Raw genomic sequence first — 11,341 nt, forward strand, 5'->3', positions numbered from 1 at the left:
TTTATTCCAAATCTCTGGGGAAGAAAATAGGATAAGATTGACATCTCTATTGCTGGTACTATAAAAACATTACTAAATTGGTTAGTATTTCTGTCTGTAACTGATGTTTTAAGAGAATCTTTTCACTAACTTAAATGGTTGACATTGATGTATTATTGGAAAGGAATATTAAACTCAGCAGTCACTTTACAGCAATCATGGAGAGACCTGTGTGCCTACAATTGGTGTTACATTTCTGAGCCCACTTCATATTCATGAGAAAAACATAATGGGAGGAATATTTTAAATAATCAGTATTTTAACTTTTTATAAAGTTTGGGACTTTAAAGTATAAACAAAGGATGTTGAAAATTCATAATACTTTTAGTCAAATTACTTTTTATCTGATTTTTAAATTTTCTGTATTTGAAATCTTATGAATTAGGAGTATCTAAATAAGTATATATAGATATTTAAAACTGGTAACAATAAATGTAATTTAGCAACATGATTTGATAATTACAATTTATTTTCAGAACAAGATACAACTTACTGCATCAAGTTTCTATATTACCTTGTAATGGTAAATGCTCTAAAAAGAATATTGTAAGCTACTTCAATTCTTTACCTCCTTTATTCCCCCAGGACACACAAAAGAATGGGATCTTGTATTAACTAACCCTCTGTGTGAATTTTGCCATATCAAACAGTTTGCTGTATTGTATTAAAAGTGTGTTGTTGGAATTTGATTCTATACTTTGGAAAAGTAATTGTATTTTAGTTTTAATTGACAAGCATTTATTTTTTTAAAAAACTAAAATCCTTATAATACTGGTATTTGCCTGGATTCCTTGCTATATCATTGCTCATCTGTTTATTGAATTGTCTCAGTACATACATTAAGTCTATAGTAGCATTTACTCTCTATGCTAGATGCAAGGGATGAGATGAATTATACCAGATCTCTTTCTACTCCAGTTCCTTCTTCCACAGTCTTAACAGATTTATGGATGAATGCTCTAATTAGAAATGAGGTCATTTTGCTAACCAAGGTCAGTACCTTCTTATATTTAGTCCAGAATCCAACAATTTTAATACTGAGTAGCATAGAACTAACTGAACAGTTAATATTATAGTATTTAGTATGGTTCTTTAGTGCCAATAACTTGGTGACTATGGAAACCTGACATTTTCCTAGATTACAAAATTTGAAAGACTGTTGTGGTTGGTTATGAGTTGTAAAATAGAGTGGGTAGGAAAGACATATTCTTTGCAAAACAGTTAATGTTTTAAATTTGCTGAAGTGGAAAAAGCTGAACACTTCCCTGGTTAGTGTATAGGAAGGCTTCTTAGTGAAGATGGGCTCAGAAATTTGAGGGCACAAGAGAGAAAAACATTGGGTGTAACTGATCTTGCTTTCTTGCGGATAAAACTGCTCTAATCTGTCCAGTTGGGGATGTTCTCTTTAGAACAAGTGTCAGAAGAACATTTTTTTCTTTAATGCCTTGTCTAATTCTGTAGGAAGCCACACTTTCCAGGGGATATGTGAGACTTGGATGTGTCCCATCACATCAGTCACTGCCAGCATTCCCTAGAATGTTAGAGCTAAAAGAAACGTTAAAGGTCTGACATTGAGCCACTTAAATGAGAACATTTAAGCCCAGGGAGACTTGTCCAAGACTTCACATGGCTGAATCTTAAGTCCAAGCCTCTGGATTCCTACTTCACTGCTGTTTGCATGATAGTATGCCCCTTCCTTTCCTTACTCCTCTATTCTGTTACAGGAAATCAGTACCAGCTGCAGTATAATAGGCCAACTGGCATCAAAGTGATGCTGTCTGCGTGCATCTCAGTGTATTCAAGATTTTAGATGTTGGGAAACCTTAGATAAGAGTAACCATCTTGGGGGGCTTAATACTGTTCCAAAGCACATTCAAAAACCTACCTTATTTAATCCTCATGACACTGAGGCAGGACTAGATCTGGTAGTTTGTTGGTGTGGTTTATCACACTCTTTCCTCCTCTGAATTTGAAATCGATTAAGAAATTGGCATAGACTACAGAAAGGAATCTAAATATCAGCTTTATCATATCGAGAATTGAGCTTCTTATCTACTTAAAGTGAATGTAACCAACCAAGTCAGACTTCCTGCAGAGGCTGTGTAGCCTTAAATAAGCATTCCACAAGGCTGACCAGACGCACTTCAGATCCAATGGAGGTCAGGTCAAACCTTAAACCCTGGAGCACTGCCCAGTAGAGGAACCTGGAACAAGGATCAGATTTTGGCCATCTAAGCAGATGAATTAGTCTTGCACAGGAAGGAAAAGATACTAGAAAGGTTATTTCTTGGCAGCTGTTCTCAACCCTAGTGCAATAGAACCACCAAGGGAACTTTCAAAATACTCAAATGCCTGGGCCCCATCCCCAGAACAATTGAAACCTGATCTCTAGAAGTGGAGTCGGCATCAGTAGTTGTAGAAGCTCTCCCCTACAGTTGCCCAATAAGCGTGATAATTCTTTAAGGAAGGTCTCAGTAACTTGAAGTCAGTGGACTAAGGTTTTAACAGATAAGGAAATGGGCCCCAAACGATGGATAAAACAACTTACCACGTTCTCTTAGATACATAGTGACAGAGCTAGTGTTAGAATCCATTCATCTATTTAAAAAATAATTTTTTTAATTGAATGCCCACTTTAGACCAGGTGCTTTGTGTCTCCCTGTCAGTCACTTTTTTTCTGAACTGAAAGTGTTTGGAGGGTGTAAGATGATATATTCAAGCTGACTGTCCATTTTGAAGCCAATTGCAACTAAGAGTATCTGCTGAATTGTTGCAGAAGATCGGAAAAAAACCAAGCAAAGCTTAGAGAAATGGAGTTACACTTTATTATTATTATTACATGTGGGCCCAGAGAAAACTGTCTTTCAAATTCTGAGCAGCCAACATGGAGGAAGCTTTCCCTATTTATACTTTTTCCACTTCTTTGTCTCCCAAATAAGGGTTTTTCTGGTCCCCTTTGCAAGTTCTGTGCTGTGGCCTTGAGACCACAACTAAAGGCCTGGCCTGGCACCAGCACTGATAACTCTGTCTGGGAATAGTTTATGGCCTCTCTGAAATGGGAGTAAACAGGTCTTGCCAGGACCAGACGATTAAAGGGGCAGAGACTAGACTATAAGCTAATAAGAATGTGTATTGGGTTAATGGCACAGGTTCAGATTGCTAGACCCCAAAAATGTCTCATTTTCCCCATCAGGACCATGGAACACAAAAGCAGCAAACAGGTCAATTTGACCAGAAATATTCATGAAAGGATGGCCCAGTCAAATGTTTTAAAAGCTAAACTAAAGATATATGAAATAAGTTTAACTTCTTGGAAAGTAAACTTATGTTACAGCTAGAAAGCTTCTACAATTTTAAAATGTTATCCTTATTGTTAATTTTGAACTTTGTAACCTTGACAATGACTTCCAAAGCTCTTCCTAACTTTAAGAGTCTACAATTATCTGCTTAAAAGTTCTTTCTATTTTTGTCGCTCTAAAATATTTCTAAATTCATGCATCACTCACCACACCCTTTTTAGTCAACTCTGTCTGGGTGTTTTAATCTTTCCTCCAAAGCTAATGCACGTGTAGCCAGGGGCAGTTAGTGGAGTAGTGAGAGCTTTACCCCTGAATCTGCAATTAAAATTCTACCCTTTATATCCTTCCCAGGGTTTGTTATAAGGGATGACACGTCAATGACAGCTTTGAAACAATCTGCTTTTTATTTCTGCTGAGGACAGCCTCTCATAAAAGGAAGGCATGTGTGTAATTGAGCAATGGATAAGAGTGACTTAGATGATTACTAGATGCCTGTGACTTTTGCTGTGGTGTAACTATAATTACATTTTCACCCTGGCCTGCTGTTGGGATTTTTCTCTGGTTCTAAGTGATCTCATAATCAAATATTTAGCAGCAAGAGTTTGAGAAGTCATTATCACACCACTTTATGTAACAGGACAACTCAACCATCAGGGTGAGACCTATCCTATTTTCAAATACCTCAAAGAAGATTTTTTATTTCTTCAGCAATTCTGAAGTTTAACAATTGCCACTAGTGAGAATAGTTCTTAAGTTTCTTGTGATTTTTCCAGACAGACTGGATGTGGAGACAACTTTTAAATTATTGATGTCAGCAGAGAGGCACAGTGACACTAGTAAGAGTGTATTGTGTGAGTGCGTGCATGTGCATGTGCACACACACGCATGCATGTATGCACTACCCATTATATGGTTTTTGTGCCTTTGGCTGCAAAGTGTTACTGCTCCCTTCCTCTCGGTACTTTGTCCTTCCTCCCAACCCCAAACTTCTGCCACTATAAAAGTCAATACACACGGGAGTCACACTTCCAACAGTTTCTACCTTGTGTTTGTGCCACACCTCTTAGGAAGAGGAAAATGAGAGAACAATAGGGTCACAGCTCTATACAGTTGAGACATAAATCGAGTAATATAAGAAGTGGACCTCAAGATGTGATAAGTTGAGAAAAGAGAATTAAGTCTTGACAGTGAAGCTTTCAAATTTACCACGAGTAAGCAGGCAGACGGACATAGATGAAGGAGTTGATGTGTCCACGAAGAGGAAAGAAGGACAAGATGCTTCCCCAGCCACTCTTGGCTGAGTGTTTCATGGATGCCTCAGTGAGGAAGGTTGGCGGTTGATACCTGAACCACCATGCAGTTATAGATGCACATTATTTGTACATTTCCACATACATGTATGTACATGTTAATTGTTACAAACTTATCCCAAAGAGACTATTCACTCTTATTTTTGGTTATCCTTATGAACTCTCAGGCACCATAATCTCTTCAGGGTACTATTAAGGAAAGGAACTTGAACTGGGTCAAATCTTTATTTACGTTCACATAAGCCCAAATCCTTATGCAATCCCACATACATATATACACACAGATACCCCATGCAAATATACACATATGCACACCCATTGGGCACAGAGAGCAGACTGTGCCTGTCACTGTCACCTGAGCATGTGGCCCAGAGAGGAATAAATGAGCTGTTAGGTGACACTGCAGGCAGAGCTAGGCTCTGTTATTGGATGGATTTTTTCTCCTTTGAGAAATATAGTGCCAAAGCCATCTTAGAGCAAAGGTCAAGTAGTTGATCTGACATAAAGCAGATGTCTCATTTCTCAAATCATGATTTGGAAGGATTTGTCCAACCGGCTTGGCCCAGTGGTTGAGTGTCAACCTATGAACCAGGAGGTCATGGTTCGATTCCCAGTCAGGGCACATGCCCGGGTTGTGGGCTCAATCCCCAGTGTGGGGCACGCAGGAAACAGCCAAACAATGATTCTCTCTCATCATTGGTGTTTCTATTTCTTTCTCTCTCTCCCTTCATCTCTGAAATCAATAAAAATATATTTTAAAAAAAGATTTAGAAGGATCTGCTTATCATTAATGAGCCTATTGCCCTAATGAGGGTGGTTTTTCTTTTTTTCTTAAATATATTTTTATTGATTTCAGAGAGGAAGGGAGAGGGAGAGAGAGATAGAAACATCAGTGATGAAAGAGAATCATTGATTGGCTGCCTCCTGCACGCCCCCTACTGGGGATCAAGCCCACAACCAGGGCATGTGCCCTTGACCTGAATCAAACCTGGGACCCTTCAGTCCACCAGCCGGCACTCTATCCATTGAGCCAAACCGGCTAGGGCTGGTTTTTCTATATGTGTCCTTCAGCCCCAGATAGCCAGCATCTAACCTCTTTTCTTTGTGCAATCGTGAGCACTAAGACAAAATTAGGCAATCATTTATATACTAACAGATCCAGAAATACAGGCCCCATGGTGCACACCCACATAAAATTAGGCAGCTGGGAAGGTGAGAAAGTCATATTAGATGCAGATGCTGATTTAAGGAAATTCCTTGGTACTAAGAACTAATCTTCAAAGGACAGCTGTTTCACTGAAGATTGTTGGCACCGGTGTCCTGCTTTCCTCTAGTTCTCTTGCTTTCCTCGTCCTCCTTTCTTCCTCTTTTTCTTCTCCTTCCTTCTGTTTCTTTCTTGTTAATATATTTTTATTTATTTCAAAGAGGAAGGGAGAGGAAGAGAGAGATAGAAACATCAATGATGAGCGAGAATCATGGATGGACTTCCTCCTGCACACCCCACACTAGGGATCAAGCCTGCAACCTGGGCATATGCCCTTGACCAGAATCGAACCTGGGACCCTTCAGTCTGCGGGCTGACACTCTATCCACTGAGCCAAACCAGCTAGGGTCCTTCCTTCTTTTTCTTAATCTTCACTATAATAATGATGTGTAGGTCACAGGATTAGATATGGAGGACAAAGGGGTAGTCAGCCATGCCTCCCAAGGGCTTAGTAAGGTAGTTGAGAACTAAAACACTGAAGATGGCAATTTGAATCCAGTTGCCTTCTCTCCAACTAGTTTGACTCCAAACTTTTGTCAAATGGTAGCTAAAGCCTGTGGACATAAGAATGAAAGTGAGACTGTGGGCTCTGTACACGACCTGGAGAGAAGAAAGGATGCCAGGATCCCCCTACCAAAGACTACAAGAGAAACCATTATTGTAAATGCCCCGGGCAAGAACAAACCAAAAAACTCAGGGAAAACTTGGCTTTCAGGGAACTTGTGGAAGCTAAGAATAAAGGCTGATTTCAACCCTCCATGAATGTGTGTCGTTTTTCTGGTCCCAGGAAGACAGAAAGGAACTGAATGGTGGGTTGTGTCCTCCCTGCCTCTGAGGCTGAGAGACTCTACAAAAACTGGGGAGCAGGGTATTTTCCTGCCTGCTTCAAAAGAAGTCTTGTGGACAACTTATCTTTATACAATGAGCCCAAAGAAGAGATCATTTTGCCTTCCTCCATGTCTATGACTACTGCCTCTAGGTTACACCACAAGCCCCACGAAGTCAACAAAGGAAATCACATATCCAAAGGGGCTCAGAAGCAGAAAGGAAGATCAATCAGAATAGATAAAACGTATGCCAAGAGTAGATAAAAGTGCAGGAAAAACAGAAAGATCTCTGGAGCCAAGAAAAAAGAATAGAAGAAAGGGAGCACGGGAAGGAAAAGAAGTGGGGGTGGGGGGTGGGGGGGAGATTTTCCAATTTAATTTCTGTGCATGAACAAAAAGAGAGAATGGTCACTGTAGAAACCTAAATTAGTGGGCTAGAAGATCAAATGGAGAACATATCTCAAAGCACATAGCGAACATATAAAGCTACTGAAATCATGAAAAAAAGAGAAAAGACATACTTGAAGATAGATCCAAGAGGCTTAGCATACCATATTAAGAGTCCTGGACTCTAAGGAAAAAATAAATTTTTATAAGCTTCCATATGGAAAGAATAGTTGCATTTTAAAAAAAACTGTTTTCCCCTTGATTTCAGAGAGGAGGGGAGAGGGAGAGACAGATAGAAACATCAATTATGAGAGAGAATCATTGATTGGCTGCCTCCTGCATGCCCTACACTGGGAATTGAGCCCACAACCCATGCATGTGCCCTGACTGGGAATTGAACCATGACCTCCTGGTTCATAGGTCGATGCTCAACCACTGAGCCATGCCAGCTGGGCAAATAGTTGCATTTTTATTTAAACAAGCAAACAGAATCAGACCTCTTATCTGCGTCAGCAGCAGCTAGAAGTTAGTAGAATAACATCTGCAGACTTTTTGTTTTTCAATTACAGTTGATATACAATATTACATTCATTTCAGGTGTACTACATATTGATTAGACATTTATATAACTTCCAGTGTGATCACCCCTATAAGTCTGGTATCCATCTGACACCATGCATAGTCATTACAATATTGACTATGTTCCCTATGTTGTACTTTACATCTCCGTGATTGTTTTTATAACTGGCAATCTGTACTTAACCTCTTCACCTTTTTCACCCAGTCCTCCAACTCCCCTCCCACCTGGCAACCATCAATTTGTTCTCTGAATCTACAAGTTTGTTTCTATTTTGTTTGTTCATTAGATTCCACATATAAGTGAAAGCTTATAGTATTTTCAGACCCTGATAGAAAAGGACTGCTACACAAGAATTCTGTGACCAGCTGAGACATCATTTAGTTGTCACGAGAAAAGCAAGATACTTGCAGATTTGTAAGAAGTCAGACACTAACACCTTTGTTTTTCAGTTAAAGAAAATACTTCAGAAGAGGCTGTAGCCCAACAACAGCTTAACTATAATAGTGTGATATGATAAAGAAGGAAGGAATTGGTAGTGAGCAATAAAACTTAGAGTAAATAGATCAATATAAGGACAAAGATCTACAGATAAAATATAAAAAGATAGATAATCATACACTGAGAATGTGTAAGTGTATATACCAAAACAACGTAACAGTTAATATTAAGGCAAAGATTATAAGTATAAAAAGAATTTGATAAAATGCAATTATAGTGGAAGACTACTATTTTATTTCAGAATTAGACAAATCTGGTATATAACAAATATGGGATGACATAGGAATTAAATAATACAATAATTAAACTGATGTAATAGCTATGTATAGAATCTAATAGCTCTCAAACAAATAATAATAAAACATTTTTGGTACCCATAGAATATTTACAAAAATCAGTCATATTTGACCACAAAGAAAACCTTAACAGATTGTAAAAGCCACATTCTCCTATCTTAATCCAATAAAGTTAAAAATAGTGTAAAGAAGACCATAAACCATACACAGAAGAAACCAAAACAAAATTATAAAATATCTATAAAGCAATAAAAAAACCATTTTTTACCAAAACCAAAATTTCACAGAGGAAACTGTACTCAAAAGGAAGTATATAACTTAAATGTTTTCATTATTAAAGAAGATAATGTCAAAAATAAAGTTAGTTTTTACCTTAAGAAGTTAGAAAAAAAGTAGCAAACTAAAAGAAATTAGGAAGCGGAAATTAAGATGAAAGCTGAAATGAATGTAATAGAAAAGAAGCAGAAAGTACAAATAAATACAAATGCCCTCCTTTGAAAAAGATTAACAAAATATGCCCTGATTAAGAAAAAACTGAGCAAAAATTTAAAAAATTATGGATTCTGTAGAAACCTACAAGTAGAAATTAAAAGGATAGAGGAATCTGTGGCAGGAAATTGGAATTCTAAAGAAAATGGGTGATTTCCTAGTAGAAATACAATTTACAAAAATGGATCCTGAAATAAGAAAAATAGGAATAGACCAATGTATAAGAAACTTGAAATGGTACTTAAAAACCTTGCATGGGAAAAGACCTCAGGATGACTTGGGTTCACAGCTAGTGTTAGTTGATCTTTAGTTTATTTTTTAATCCTCACTCAAGGATATTTTTTCCCCATTGATTTTTTTTTTTTTACCTTCCTATTTAATTTGTTTCCATGTTCTGCTCTCTGGGTCCTCAAACAATGCCAGGTAATACACAAGTTTTTCATGCATAAGTATGTATGAAGATAATCACTAGATAATGAGAAAAGTGAATAGTATCATTCAAAACTAAGATGCAAAAAGATATATAGACTACGTTTTTGGAAAATAAGTAATGGTGGAGCTTTGAAAATATTTTCATAAGAGCTACGAAAGAAATGCTACATATGCCCTTCCATTTTTGGCAGTAACTCGGAAATTAGCTTGAAATTTATCATATTGTAGGTACTTTTTAATAAGAAAAAACCCATTGCATTAGTTTCTGTAGTGACATTAAATGAAATGGTCATGTAAAATACCTGCACTTAGTAGATCCAGTTCCTGTGGGGAGCACAGATCTTGGTGTAATCTTTGCTGCATATTTGAGGAATTGAGATTTCCCTGTGCCAGGATCCCCAACCAATAAAAGATGAGGTTCACCTCTGGCTCGTGTTCCTGCAGCATCAGTCCTTTGAATCCCACCAGCCAGTACCAAGGCCACAGCAGCTTTACTAGATACATCCTGAAAACTTGAGGGCATAAACTGGCCAATATTTCATTCCTTCCTGCAAAGGAATCACTGTTAATAGTGTTCCCCCAAATCTCCAAATTCCTTTCGGACCTCCTCATCCATGATGATCCCTGCTGACTGCTCATTGTTTACTTGGAAATAATTGGCTTTCAGGACCATCTCCACTTCACAGCGTACATCTCGCTGAAAGGGCTTCCACCGTTGCATTACAACCCCACATATAGTGAGGTCATCACCAGATTTGCAAGTGTCTACTACGTCATCTCCTAGGACAGTGATGGTGAACCTATGATACGCGTGTCAGAGGTGACACACGAACTCATCTTTTTGGTTGATTTTTCTTTGTTAAATGGCATTTAAATAAATAAAATAAATATCAAAAAATATAAGTTTTTGTCTTACTGTGGTTGCAAATGTCAAAAAATTTCTATATGTGACACGGCACCAGAGTTAACTTAGGGTTTTTCAAAATGCTGACACGCTGAGCTCAAAAGGTTCGCCATCACTGTCCTAGGATAACCTTCATGGATCGTGGAATACTTCCAATAGCCAGCCCTTGAACCTGTTCCTGACTTTTGATTTCCTGATCATCTCTACACTTGGTTGGAGATGAACGTAAGACTGAGAGGCAAGTGAATTTTGAAGAATCACAGCTCTCCAAGCTGGGGCATGAGGAGGGCCGGCAGAAGGTATAATACTGCTCAAAGTCAGCCCTGACCACAAATACATACTTGCATTTGTTACACATGTAATCCTGTCCACACTCCAGGATCTTCACCAGACTTGTTCGAATCACGGTCCCAGTGACAGACAAAAAGTCACCAGGTCAGGGCAAACGGGCAAACCTGATACTCTGGTCATTCCACCGTTCAGTTGATTTGCATATTACCCTTTTATTATATAGGATGGGTGCAAACATTCTAGATAGTGTGTTAGCAACCATAATCTGGCAATGTATTTGGAAAAAATCATGACCAAACACCAGACCTTCAATTCTGAGGATCAGTTAGGCAAATTACAGGAAGAAAAATTGAATAAAGATAGTCAAGCCATTACTAAAATAGTTTGGTATCACTTTTTTAGAAAAACAGTACTTGATCCGGTTGCCCATAGACCTGAATTACACTCCTAATTCCGTCCCTAATGTCACTCCTGGGTCTCAATGTCCTCAAGTAAAAGGAGGGCATACTCAATGTCCTTTTCTGCTCTGCTAGAATGGAGTCCATGAGTCATCCACTAAGAATCCAGCCCGGGTTTTGTATAGGATTTTGTGCAAGTCAAACCCTGGGTTACTCAAGTAGAAAACTGGTCACACTACCCAATAAATCTGTCTGCGCTTTAATTTCACACAACAGTGCAGAGTCTAATCACAACTCAAATGGAAATAAAAAATTACCAGGTTCCCC

General features: G+C 38.3%; 1 pseudogene across 1 annotated transcript; it reads right to left on the reverse strand.

Annotated features, from left to right (window-relative positions):
- Positions 1–6,314: 6,314 nt before the first annotated feature.
- Positions 6,315–10,746, reverse strand: LOC308515362 (DNA helicase MCM9-like; annotated as a pseudogene). Its single transcript has 3 exons — positions 10,442–10,746; positions 9,724–10,221; positions 6,315–6,466 (listed from the first exon to the last, which is right to left on the reverse strand). The product of its transcript is annotated as a DNA helicase MCM9-like (transcript).
- Positions 10,747–11,341: the final 595 nt, after the last annotated feature.

The sequence above is a fragment of the Myotis nattereri genome (genome assembly GCF_964212035.1).
Source record: "Myotis nattereri genome assembly, chromosome: 3".
Taxonomy (NCBI): domain Eukaryota; kingdom Metazoa; phylum Chordata; class Mammalia; order Chiroptera; family Vespertilionidae; genus Myotis; species Myotis nattereri.